Source organism: Phyllobates terribilis, unplaced genomic scaffold, assembly GCF_046119375.1.
Source record: "Phyllobates terribilis strain yellow unplaced genomic scaffold, ASM4611937v1 Scaffold_7__3_contigs__length_470593459, whole genome shotgun sequence".
Classification (NCBI taxonomy): Eukaryota; Metazoa; Chordata; class Amphibia; order Anura; family Dendrobatidae; genus Phyllobates; species Phyllobates terribilis.
This window is the reverse complement of record NW_027362767.1, coordinates 272469010-272482365: the sequence shown is the minus strand read 5'-3', so window position 1 is coordinate 272482365 and position 13356 is coordinate 272469010.

Here is a 13356-nt window from a genome sequence, read left to right as displayed (position 1 = left end):
TAGACCAGAGTAAAGCCTTGAGTCCACCATGACTACCTGTACCAGGTGTTGTTACACTATATGTTACACGCACGCCGCTAGGTTCAGATAGGGCGAGACGGGTTTCATGAATCCTTTGGAATCCAGGGGGAACCGTTATGCAGGGCGACCATAGGCTGCAGCTTCTCTCAGGCACACGACAGATTCAGTTGCTGACCAGACACATCTGACAAGAGTCTTTTTCAACAGTTTAACAGTGGAATTTAATCTGAAGCACGGCCAGTGCAATTCAGGGATAGTACAGCAACAATCTTCATTACAGTACAGTCTGAGTTTCTTGAGCAACCGACTCCAGTAACAGTACAGTAGTTTCTTCACAAGGCACGGTATTACAGTCTCTTCAGTAGCATAATTCAGCATAGAGTAGATCGCTTAGTAGCACACATCTATGTATACACAACCACAGTATTTTCCTTCACAAGGACAAAATAGTACACAGCATTCTTTATCTTGCATGGAGGAGGGGGGGTTGATGAGGGAGATGATCCCTGTGACACAATTCCTTCCAGTCCTTATATTCCTACCCGATAATACTCTGCACTGTTAGTTCAGGAAGTTTATTTGACCTGTGTTTAGTTTCTCTCCTGATATGAAACCTGTTCAGTTGCCTTCTGTCAGATCCAGATAACACACCACCTTTCTCTTGGGCTTCAGCCAGACTACAATAACAAGTTCCCCACAATCCCCCTGGGGCTCTGTTAAAACACTCCCTGTCTCCTGTGACTGTGTTAACCACTCAAGTTGCTGGATGCTTCTGAAACACAACACTTCCTGTCTCCTGTACTTGTGTTATTTGTAACAGTTTCTGGATGCTTTGGAAGCAACAGCACTACTTCTGCATGTCACACTCTTCCCACCTTTTTGAATGTCGTCTTCGACATTCGTCTTAATTCGTCAATCTGACCAATTCTGGGACAGTGGTGAAAGCTTAGTAACTATAAATATAAATTTGTCATTGTCAAATTGGTATAACATTTATAAATATTGATAACCTATTCTTACGACCTTTTTCTTGTAGGACTCCTGCAAGAAATAAACAATGAACACAATTAAAACAATCAGCATCTCTTCCGCTGGAGCTTTTTGTAAGTCTTCAACCAGCTCTCTCTCTCTCACTAGGCCAAAAAAAGTGTTTCCACCAGGTAACCTGGTAACATTGTCCATAATGTCTCTCGGTGGTGAACACCACTCAAGTGGGCCTACCTGGTCCGCAGGCAGAGACATCCATTTCCAGTCGACAGTCCTTGGCACCTGACTGGGCTCTCCAAGTGTCTCATACGTCAGCATCACGGGCCTCCTCACTTCTCGAGCCGACATCCTCCTAGTGGGCTGTTCCTCAGATACCACGGGTTCCTCGGCCAAAGGACTTTCCTCCATCCCACTCATTTCTCGTACTTCCTCAGATGATGCCAGAACTGCCTCTGTAAGTTCCTGTACTTCTCTTGAATCGTCCGTTTCCACCTGGTTTGGTAATTCTGCTACTCCTCAGTGTCGATCGGCCTCTTCAGTGACCGGTGTTCGATCATCAGATCGGAATTGGACTTCATCTGTACTCCTAGGTACAAACTCGGAACCTCGGGACTTAGTTCACTCTCTTGAGGATGGTACGTCCCTCTCCAGCAGGTTTGAGAAATACAACAGTGTGCTCTTCTTCATTGGAACTTTCAAGGTTCCTATCCACCTCCGGAGCTTCAGTCTGTGATGGTCCCTTAGTCTATCTCGGTCGATGTCGGTCTGCTTCTGGGAAGTCTTGTTGTGGTGGAAGATAATCACAGGTTAGTAATAAATTCCGATGGACTATTCTGGTTTTCTTGTCCCCTCTTTCCAATCGGATTTCATACACTGGACTGTCATCAGCTTTCCCCTTTATGACCACATACACCTTGTCTTCCCAGTATGAACAAAGTTTTCCTGGATCACCTTTCTCACATACGTACTTGACTAGCACCCAGCTTCCCGGTGCCAATTCTGCTTCATAACATTTTCGATCATAGTACTCCTTACTCTTGCTCTGTCCTTGTGTAACCACTTTGGATGCTATGTTGTATGCCTCTGCCATCCGTTCCTTCCATTTCCAAACATACTCCGGATACGTTCTGTAAGTCTCTGACACCGGAGTATCGAACATGATGTCGATTGGCAGTCTTGGCGATCTTCCATATAAAAGGAAGAAGGGTGAGTAACCCGTTGCATCGCTCTTTGTACAGTTATAGGCATGTACCACTTTTGTCAGAGAACTCTTCCAGTCTTTCTTCTCGTCAGCTGTTAAAGTGCGCAACATCGACAATAATGTCTGGTTAAAACGTTCCACTTGTCCATTACCCTCTGGGTGATAGGGCGTTGTGCGGGAGCTCTGAATTCTACAGTACTTTCCTAGCTTGGCAAAGAGTTGGTTCTCAAATTCTCTTCCTTGGTCGTGGTGTAACCTCGTAGGGAACCCAAACTTCAAAGCAAAATCATTGAAGATCTTCGCTGCCGCTGTTCGACCAGCTTTAATAGTGGTGGCATATGCTTGGGCAAATCGAGTAAAATGGTCCATCACCACCAATATGTATTCGTAACCACCCTTGCACGTCTTGAGATGTAGAAAGTCTATTGAGGCCATCTCAAATGGATACGTAGTTTGGATGTTGCCCATAGGTGACTGGGTTGATGTGTTGGGACGTTTAACCTACAGGCACCCACACTACCTGGTCACGTACCTCTCAATATCTCTCTGCATGTACGGCCAGAAGAAATGTTCACGGACGAAGTTGGTTGTCCTTTCCATTCCCAGGTGTCCCATGTTTTCATGGAGTTCTTTGAACACCAACCTACAGAATACTCTGGGTAGTACCAACTGCCAGTTTTGTCCTCCTTTACGATACAGGATACCGTCTTCACTGAGGTAGAGCTTCAACCATTCTTTAACTAAAACAGATTCTGCTGGTGACTCATTATCTCTCTCCCGTTTACTTGGAAACCAATTTTGGTCCACATAAAGTAGTATTCTACCAATTATCTGATCTTCCCATTGTGCTCTACGGATTTTTCCTTTGGTAGTTGTTGAATGGACAAGGGGTGATCTTGTTCTCTCGCTTTTATGGTGGTTTCCACTGTCAATGGACACCACAATGGTGTGTCTTCCTCTTGATAAGCTTGCACTTCTTGGGTAGTGCTCTCAATTGCTTCCAGAATGACTTCCTCCGAGCATTCTTACATGAACTCCTCAGGCTCTAGAGGCATTCTCGAAAATCCGTCAGCATCCGCATTGCAGTTTCCTGGCCTGTACTTGATGCTGAAATTGAAGTCAGCTAGTTCAGCGACCCATCTCTGACCCACTGCATTCAGTTTGGCTGTAGTGAGGACATAGGTCAAAGGGTTGTTGTCAGTGTATACCTCAAACTCTTTGCTGTAGAAGAGATAATCTTTAAATCATTCACAGATAGCCCATTTCAATGCCAAGAACTCCAATTTTCCAGAATGTAGATGGTAATTTTTCTCTTCTTGTCAATGCTCTAGAACCGTAACCGATGATGCTCAATTTTCTATCTTGATGCTTATACAGGGCAGCTCCCAGTCCAACTTGAGAAGCATCACAATGAAGAACAAATGGTAAGTTGAAATCAGGATATCCCAAGATGGGTGGTTTTACCAGGTAGTTACTAGTTCTTCCAATACCTCCTTGTGGTCTGCTGTCCAGAGAATGGGCTGTTGGGACGAAACGGCGTTGTTTCTTTTAAGCCCAGTCCTACCCGCGTTCTTCTTTTTCTCTGTGGGTGTTGTTGAATCTCTCGCCCCCCCCCCCAAGAGGAGATATAGCGGGGCGGCAATCCTGGAGAAGTTCCGTACGTAAGTACGATAATCGGAGAAGAATCCTAAGATCTGCCTCAACTCCAGGGACAGTAGAGGGCCGCTTGTCTTTTAAAGCCAGTACCGGAGCGATTTCTGCTGGGTCCATGGTATATCCTTCTCCGGATACAATTTTCCCTAGAAATCAGACTTGCCTTTTGAACAGTTCACACTTCTTTGGGGTCAACTTAACTCAGAGTTGTTGATACCGCTGTAATACGGTCCTCACTAGTGTTGAGCGAGTATGTTCTATTAACCCTTTCGCCGAGTATGCTCGGGCCGAGCTCTGAGTATTTATAGATGCTCGGTGATAAGGTTAAATCGCTCCCGTGTGCATGATTTGCAACTGTTTGACAGCTTTATTACATGTGAGGAATGTCTATTGCTTACACATTCCTCACTTGTAATAAAGCTGTAAAACAGTTGCAAATCATGCACACGGGAGCAATTTAACCTTATCACCGAGCAGCTATAAATACTCGGAGCTCGGCCCAAGCATACTCGGACAGAACATACTCGCTCAACCCTAGTTCTCACGTGTTCAACATGCTCCAGGAAGGTTTTGCTGTGTACCATATTGTCATCCAAGTACGGCTGGCAGATATCATCCCTCAATCCTTCCAAACAGGTCTCCATGCTCCTCTGAAATTCTACTGGAGCTGAACTGAGCTCAAACGGTATGCAGATCCACTCATATAACCCCCATTGTGTCATGAATGCTGTCAAGGGTCTACTGGATTCTTCAATAAACCCTTGATGGTATGATTTACCCTGATCGAGGACAGAGAACCAGGTGCTTCCTGATAGGCTATCCAGCATATCTAGAATCTTTGGTATCGGGTGCCGATCAGGTACTGACGCTCCGTTTAGTTCCCAATAATCACAGCAGAGTCTCAACGTACCGTCCTTCTTCCTAACACAAACAATAGGAGAGGAATAAGACGACTTTGACTTTTGGACCCAACCTCTGTTGATTAGATCTTGTAAATATTCTTTCACTTCACTGTGTAATGGTTTCGGCACAGACATGTAACTTCTGGTTACTGAGGTTGTGTCTTTCAAATTGATTTTCAATTGCAATGACGGGATATCAGAGTCATCTTTAGAGAATGCATGACACTCTTCTCTCAGCATCTGTTTTGCTATCTTCAGCACACAAGTGTTCTGGGGATACTGGGGGATCCCAGGACCCTGAGGTGGGTCATGCAATTTCCTCCCCTGGGCAACTCCTAATTCCTTGGTGGGGAGACTGAATTCACGGTAGACCCCTGGGCAGGACTCACACTGGATATACTGTTTTAACGGTTTCAATGTGACCTACCACAGTCTTTGGATCCAGTCTAATTTAGTGTTTCGTAGTATTCATCACCGGTACTGTCACTCGAGCAAACCCACCAGTAGGAGTCATAAGCACAGTCTCACCTTTAACTAGGCCTTCTGGAAGTTCTGAGGAGTCTTTTGGCACGAACAGTCTTTTCTGGACTTTTCTTCCCAGTTCTACCCGGACTCCACACCTCACCCCCACCATTTGGTTTGCAGGGATTATGGTCGGGCGCCAGCCTACCTTGACTTCTTTTAGGTCCATTGTATTCTGTGCTTTCTTTACTCTATGATTCATATTTTCTGCCACGGCGTTGGGTATGGCAAGTGATGTGGCAATTGCATCCACCACCAGCGTCCCTGACTTGTGTTTCGTGATGCCCTCACTGATTACATTATAACCCATGATAGGATCCTCTGCCACGTTCTGATCACTGGTCACAAGAAAAGGTACCAAAAGCTCAATGGTGTTGCTGTTCTTCATGACCCTCAGTTGGAAAGTCACTTCCACCCAGCCTATGAAAGGGATTTCGGTCTGGTTGACAGCTTTGCCGTGGAGTTCCACTTGTCCTAAGAGTTATTTTAGCGACCGAAGGCAAGTGTGGCAGGTAGCACCTTCACCATTCTTCATTTAAAAGTGCTTTTACCAGGAGTCCATCTAGCTGGCACTGTATAAAGCACCTTTCACTGATTAGGCTGATGAGGCTATCTTTACTGACCAATGAATGCTCCCAGGAGTACATCGTTTGACCTCCGCACTGGACATTAAGTAACTGATGCCCCTGTCTCTCTTGCAGCTCTTGTAGACGGGAACACACTTGGGAATAGTGCTGACGAAGCCATTTTACCTCATCTGGGGTTTGGTGAGATTTAGATCTGCTTCTGGGGCCTCCTCCGTATCGCGGTTACCAGTCGCCCTGCACTGGCAACCTCCTGTCTTTTAACCCAACCAACTGTGACCATTGGCATTCCTTGGCATAATGTCCTTCATCACCACATCTTAGACAGTGGACACACACCATACTCTGATTTCATGAACGGCACTTTCACAAGTATCTTCTGTTTCGGAATTCACTCCTGGGTCTGAGGAACAGGTTCTGGCCTGTGTCAACAGCTTTTATTCAGCAACTCACGGGTAAACAAAGTCCTCCGGTTCGCAGCCGGGTTAACATAAGTCCATAAACAATGGTTGCCATGGGCAACTACGGCGCCGGGCCGCTCAGAGCCTGACGGGTGCAGAGCCTTCCCAGTCGTGGGTTCAGCTACACACAGGCCCGCCGAGCTTTCCTGCTATGCTCATAGCAGGTCCCAACACTGAACAACACTAACGCTTAATGCAGGGTTTTTAAAGGACCTGTGGCAAGAGCCACTGGAAAACCCGGGTTGGAGGGAGGAGGTCACCCCACTGCCTTACTGTAGCCTCCTCCAAGAAATGAAGGCCCTGCCGGGATTTACTTAATCTGCCTTAGCCACATAGCCTGACCAGGTCAATGCTCATCTTCATTCCTGCATTGCAGCCGCAGCTGTGTCTGTGACTGCAATGCACTCCAACGGGTTTAATAGGTCTATGTACACATTCTGGGAGATATATAATGTCCCTCGTATACGATCCCAGTCACTGCCTCAAACCTGGAACAAATCAGCTTTTTCACCTCCATCCACTCGGCTCGCAGTTCTCCTATTGCTTCCTCCCAGTCAATGCTCGCAGTCCTCTCTTTTGTTGGTGATTTAAGGTTCCCTCTTGGAGGTGGCACTGGAGGGTCTCCATGATGATCTTCGGACTGGCCACCGGGGGTCTCCAACTTCAGCTGACTCATTTTGTTGAATTTTAGGAGCAGAGCCTTTCTTTAACTTCTGTTCGCTCTGATTGCAAACTAGCTGCCTCATTCATTTTTTTCAATTAGCACTTCGTTCAGAACGCCAGGATCTTCTAGGTACTGTTTCAGCTGCAACTTGATGTCTTTGCTGATTAACCCCGTTCCCAATGATCTCAAGAACTTCTTCTGGACTAGTCTTCTCCTCCGCTTCTACATCTCTGGATGTAAACAACAGTCTATCCCTAAGTTCAATTGCTCTGAACCAGAAACTTTGGGGTGATTAATTATTTTTCTGTGAGAGGTTAATGAGTCAGTGGAACAGTTCTTAAGTACTCTCTTCTTTATTGTGCCCTTTTAAAATCATCTTCAGCTGTTGCAAGGTCAATTGACTCTTTATTTCTAGCATACTACAGAGGTTCAGTCCTGGGCTGATCGCTTTCACCATGCCCTCAACGATCTTATCTGGCTGGTAGCCTTTCTGTAAGCCTTTATCAATCTGGTGCAACAAGTTCATATAAGACAGTCTCTCTTTCAGTTCACACTCTCCAATCTGTCCCAGGATCCTGAATTCTTTCTTTATGGTGATTTGTGGTGTTAGAGAGGACTGTCTTCCTGATTTATCTAACCCGAGCAGGGTAAAGGTTCCGTCTGAGTCTGTCACCCGTTCAGAGGTTTTGGTCGATTCCTGCAGGGCTGTTAGGGCTTTGAATTGTTCTTTCAATTCCTGTAGTTCTGTCTGCGGATGGAGATTCCCGCTTTTGGTAACTGGTGCCGCCCCTCCATCCTCCAACTTCAACCTGGTTAGAAATTGTGTTAGCTCCTGGAGGAACGTCCCCATGACGTCTTCAGCTTCTTTCTCACCCAGCTCATCCATTTCTGCATTAATGGCAGCTAACAGTTGCCTGCGGTTGTGTGCTTTAGAAATCTGTTCTTCTGACATCTTTATATGTTCTGCTACTGTTCTCAATTCTTCACAGGTTAACTGAAAAAGCAGCTCACTAATTCTGTCCATTAGTATTTCCACATCCATTGCTGCTAGTGAGTTTTATTTAGGGCTGGTCTCTTTTAACTGGTGTAGCAGAGTTGAATTGAGGTGCTGTGATTTTCCAGACACTTTTCCTCTTCTCTACACGCTAATTCCTACTCAGGATTCCCCATACTGGCCACCAATGTTACACGCACGCTGCTTGGTTCAGATAGGGCGAGATGGGTTTCATGAATTCTTTGGAATCCTAGGGGAACCGTTACTCAGGGCGACCATAGGCTGCAGCTTCTCTAAGGAATTTAATCTGAAGCACGGCCAGTGAAATTCAGGAATATTACAGCAACAATCTTCATTACAGTACAGTCTGAGTTTGAGCAACCGGCTCCAGTAACAATACAGTAGTTTCTTCACAAGGCACAGTATTACAGTCTCTTCAGTAGCATAATTCGGTATAGATTAGATCTCTTATCAGCACACTTCTATGCATACTTCTAGAACTTCAGACTCCAGCCAGTCTGCAGACTTGTGTATTTAAGGGAAGCCCCATGCAGAGAGGAACAAAGACACACATGCCCCCACTAGATGTAAGACAGAAAATGCTAATATAGGCCTTATTACAGTATGGTCCATGAAAACAGGCTGAGGAGGGGGACACTCTGTCACACTATTCTTGTACATAGGAGCAGTATTATAGAGGTTATATTCTTGTACATAGGGGGCAGTATTATAGTAGTTATATTTTTGTACATATGGAAAGTATTATAGTAGTTATACTCATGTACATAAGGTTCAATATTATAGAAGATATACTCTTGCACTTAGGAGGCAGTATTATAGTAATTATATTTTTGTAACTAGGTGTTAGTATAGTAATATAGTAGTTATATTCCTGTACATAGTGGACAATATTATAGTGGTTTTATATTACATATATATATATACATATACACAGTACAGACCAAAAGTTTGGACACACCTTCTCATTTAAAGATTTTTCTGTATTTTCATGACTTTGAAAATTGTACATTCACACTGAAAGCATCAAAACTATGAATTAACACATGTGGAATTATATACTTAACAAAAAAGTGTGAAACAACTGAAAATATGTCTTATATTCTAGGTTCTTCAAAGTAGCCACCTTTTGCTTTGATGACTGCTTTGCACACTCTTGGCATCCTCTTGATGAGCCTCAAGAGGTAGTCCCCGGAAATGGTTTTCACTTTACAGGTGTGCCCTGTCAGGTTTAATAAGTGGGATTTCTTGCCTTATAAATGGGGTTGGGACAATCAGTTGTGTTGTGCAGAAGTCAGGTGGATACACAGCTGATAATCCTACTGAATAGACTGTTAATATCCATGGGGACCTCCGAGAGTACCCAACTGCGGAGGTAGTTTTGTCGACGCCATGTGGAGATATAAAACATGTGGTGGGGGTGGTAAAAACTCTTCCCTATGGGACTGTGTTGGGAAGAGACTTGCCCCTGTTCTGGACTTTGTGGAAAAACAAAATCCACTCTCCCCCGATAAAATGTATTACAGGCGCTGTACCCGATGAACCTGCCGTAGGGTTGTCCAACCTAGGGACAAAGTGTGACCCCGATAGGTTTCCCTTAGAGGTGCTGGCAGAAGAGGTTGAGGAGACCCCATCGATCCCCGAGCTGGAAGTGTCCCGAGACACGTTTGGGACGGCTCAGCTACAGGATCCCACACTGACTCAGGCGCGGGAAAGGGTGGTAGAGGTAAACGGCGTAGCCCAACAGCCCGGTGCAGATACTGTATTTCCACGTATGGTAGTCAACGGTGAGTTACTCTATAGGATAGATAAGATCAGGGACGAGGTAGTGGAACAGTTGGTGGTACCTCAGTCGTACCATCGGGTGGTCCTAGATTTGGCACACACACACTGGCTGGGTGGACACTTAGGGGTAAAAAAGATGCAAGAACGTATCTTGCAGTGGTTCTTTTGGCCTGGGGTTTACACGGAGGTCAAAAGGTACTGCGAATCCTGCCCCGAATGTCAGTTGACCACACCCACCGCAAGTTTCCTTAGCCCACTGGTTCCCCTGCCAGTGATAGAGGTACCTTTTGAACGGATTGCAATGGACTTGGTAGGGCCCATTGTAAAATCCGCCCGTGGCCACCAACCTATACTGGTGGTCGTCGACTATGCCACCCGGTACCCGGAGGCTATACCACTATGCCACACCTCGGCAAAACTGATTGCACGGGAGCTGTTTGCCATGTTCTGTCACCTTGGACTACCTAAGGAGATCCTGACGGATCAGGGGACCAATTTTATGTCCAAAGTGACAATCGAACTGTGCAAATTGCTAAAAATTAAACAATTGTGCACCTCGGTGTACCACCCTCAAACCGATGGGCTAGTAGAACGGTTCAATAAAACCCTCAAATCCATGTTAAAAAAGGTGGTTTCTAAGGACGGAAGGGATTGGGACATGTTGCTACCCTATTTGATGTTTGCCGTCCGTGAGGTACCCCAGGCTTCCACAGGGTTCTCTCCCTTTGAGTTATTGTACGGCAGACACCCTAGGGGTCTGTTGGACGTAGCCAAAGACATGGGAACAAGAGCCGACTCCACAAATGAGTATAATTGAACACGTGGCTAGTATGCAGGACCAGATAGCGGCGGTCATGCCCATCGTGAAAGAACATCTGTTAGATGCCCAGGCAGCTCAGATGCGCACATATAATAAAAGAGCCAGAGTCATGTCTTTTAACAAGGGCGATCGGGTGTTAGTACTGGTACCCACAGCCGAGAGTAAGCTCATGGCCAAGTGGCAAGGGCCATATGAGGTTCGAGAAAAAGTGGGGGAGGTAAATTACTGGGTGGATCAGCCCGGAAGGAGGAAACCTGAGCAGCTTTACCATGTAAACCTGCTAAAGCCTTGGAAAGATCGAGAGTGTTTAGTTACAGACGTCACCCCGGGCATGCCGTCAGAGAGTTCTCTACCTTCAGCCAGGGAAGCGTCCGAGGGGGAGGTCAGGATAAGTGATGTCCTCACTAAACAGCAGCGACGGGAGGCTCGCTTGCTGGTGCAGCACAATACCAACGTGTTCTCAGAGCTACTGGGTAGGACTATGGTTATCCAGCATGACATTGTCACTGAACCTGGGGTAAGGGTGCGAATAAGACCGTACCGGGTACCCGAAGCCCGGAGGCAAGCCATCACAGCTGAGGTAAAACAAATGCTTCAGTTAGGCATCCTAGAGGAATCACGGAGTGAGTGGGCTAGCCCCATCGTACTGAATCCAAAACCAGACGGATCGTTACGCTTCTGTAACGATTTCCGGAAATTGAATGAAGTGCCAAAGTTTGACCTCTATCCAATGCCCAGGGTGGACGAGCTGATTGAGAGACTGGGGCAGGCCCAGTACTTTACCACGCTCGATCTCACCAAGGGTTACTGGTAGGTACCTCTCACAGATTTGGCGAAGGAAAAGACCGCCTTCGTAACTCCGGAGGGTCTATATCACTATGTGGTCTTACCTTTTGGGTTACATGGAGTCCTGGCTACATTCCAGAGGTTGATGGACATAGTGCTCAAGCCTCATCAGGAGTACGTGTCCGCGTATCTAGATGATATTATCATCTTTAGCACCGACTGGCATACGCATCTATCCCAGGTACAAGCTGTGCTGGATTCTCTCAGAGCCGCGGGGTTAACGGCAAACCCCAAAAAATGTGCGATAGGGCTAGAGGATATTTGGGATATGTGATAGGCAGAGGAGCTATCAAGCCCCAAATCAATAAAGTTGAGGCCATAAAAAACTGGCCTAAACCGTCAAGTACAAAACAGGTGATGGCGTTCCTTGGCATCCTTGGGTATTACCGCCGGTTTTTACCTAATTTTGCTGGGCGAACGGCGGCCCTGAGTGATCTCTTGAAAGGAAAAAAAATCGGTAATGGTTCAGTGGAACCCTCAGGCAGAAGAAGCTTTTTAGTCCATGAAGTTGGCCCTGTGTGGACAGCAGGTCCTTATCAGCCCCAACTTCAAGGAAACCTTCATTGTACAGACAGATGCCTCGGAGGTAGGCCTAGGGGCGGTATTGTCACAAAAAGTGAATGGTGAAGAGCAACCGGTCACCTACTTGAGTAGAAAACTTGTCCCGGCAGAGAAAAACTATAGCGTGGTAGAGAAGGAGTGTTTGGCTATTAAGTGGGCATTGGAATCACTACGTTATTATTTACTCAGGCATCAGTTCCGCTTGGTGACAGACCACTCACCCTTGGTATGGATGAGGAATGCCAAGGAGAGGAATGCACGAGTCACCAGGTGGTTCCTGTCACTGCAAAATTTCAGTTTCTCTGTAGAACATCGTCCTGGGAAGTTGCAAGCAAATGCGGATGCCCTGTCCCGGGGACCCTGTATAGTGGCAAATGTTCAACGCCACAAGTTTGAACAGGGGGGGGGGGGGTATGTGAGGCAGTGACGGGGATCCTATACGAGGGACGGTATATATCCCCCAGAATGTGTACAGAGACCTATTAAATCCATTGGAGTGCATTGCAGTCACAAACTCACCTGCGGCTGTAATGCAAGAATGAAGGTGAGCAATGACCTGGTCAGACTACCTGGCTAAGGCAGATTAAGTAAAACCCGGCAGGGCCTTCATTTCTTGGAGGAGGTCACAGGAGGCAGTGGGGCGGCCTCCTCCCTCCAACCCAGGTTTTCCAGTGGCTCTTGCCACAGGTCCTTTAAAACCCCTGCACTAAGGATTAGCGTTGTTCTAAGTTGGAACCTGCTAGGAGCATAGCAGGATAGCTCAGCAAGATTGAGTCCGGCTGAACCACCGCCTGGGAAGGCTCTGCACCTGTCAGGCTCTGAGCGGCCCGGCCGTTGCCCCCGGCAACCGTTGTTTATGGACTCATGTTAATCCGGCTGCAAACCGGAGGACTCTCTATTTACCCGTGAGTTGCTGAATAAAAGCTGTTTATGTTGGACTTGCTTGGGTCACTGCCTCAGTTTCTGCACGGTGTGAACACCGTCGCCTTACAGTATATATATATATATATATATATATATATATATATATATATATATATGGGTCAGTATTATAGTAGTTTTATTCTACTTCACAGAGGGTGTTAATGTCATGGGTGTGTCAGAAGTGACAGACAGTCACCCTGCAGTTGGTCTTCGTTTGACATTACAGACAACTTCTTAGAAGCTGTATCTCTAGGACCCAGTGTCTACCTTCCTCTGACTAATTAACACCCTGGCCTGGGTGTATAAATACCTGCTGTGTGCAAGAGGGAGGTGCCAGCGATATTCATTACTCCTTGTGAAGACTTGAGCAAGAGCAGTACTTCTTCCTCTCTGGTGCTAGAGGATGTGTGCAC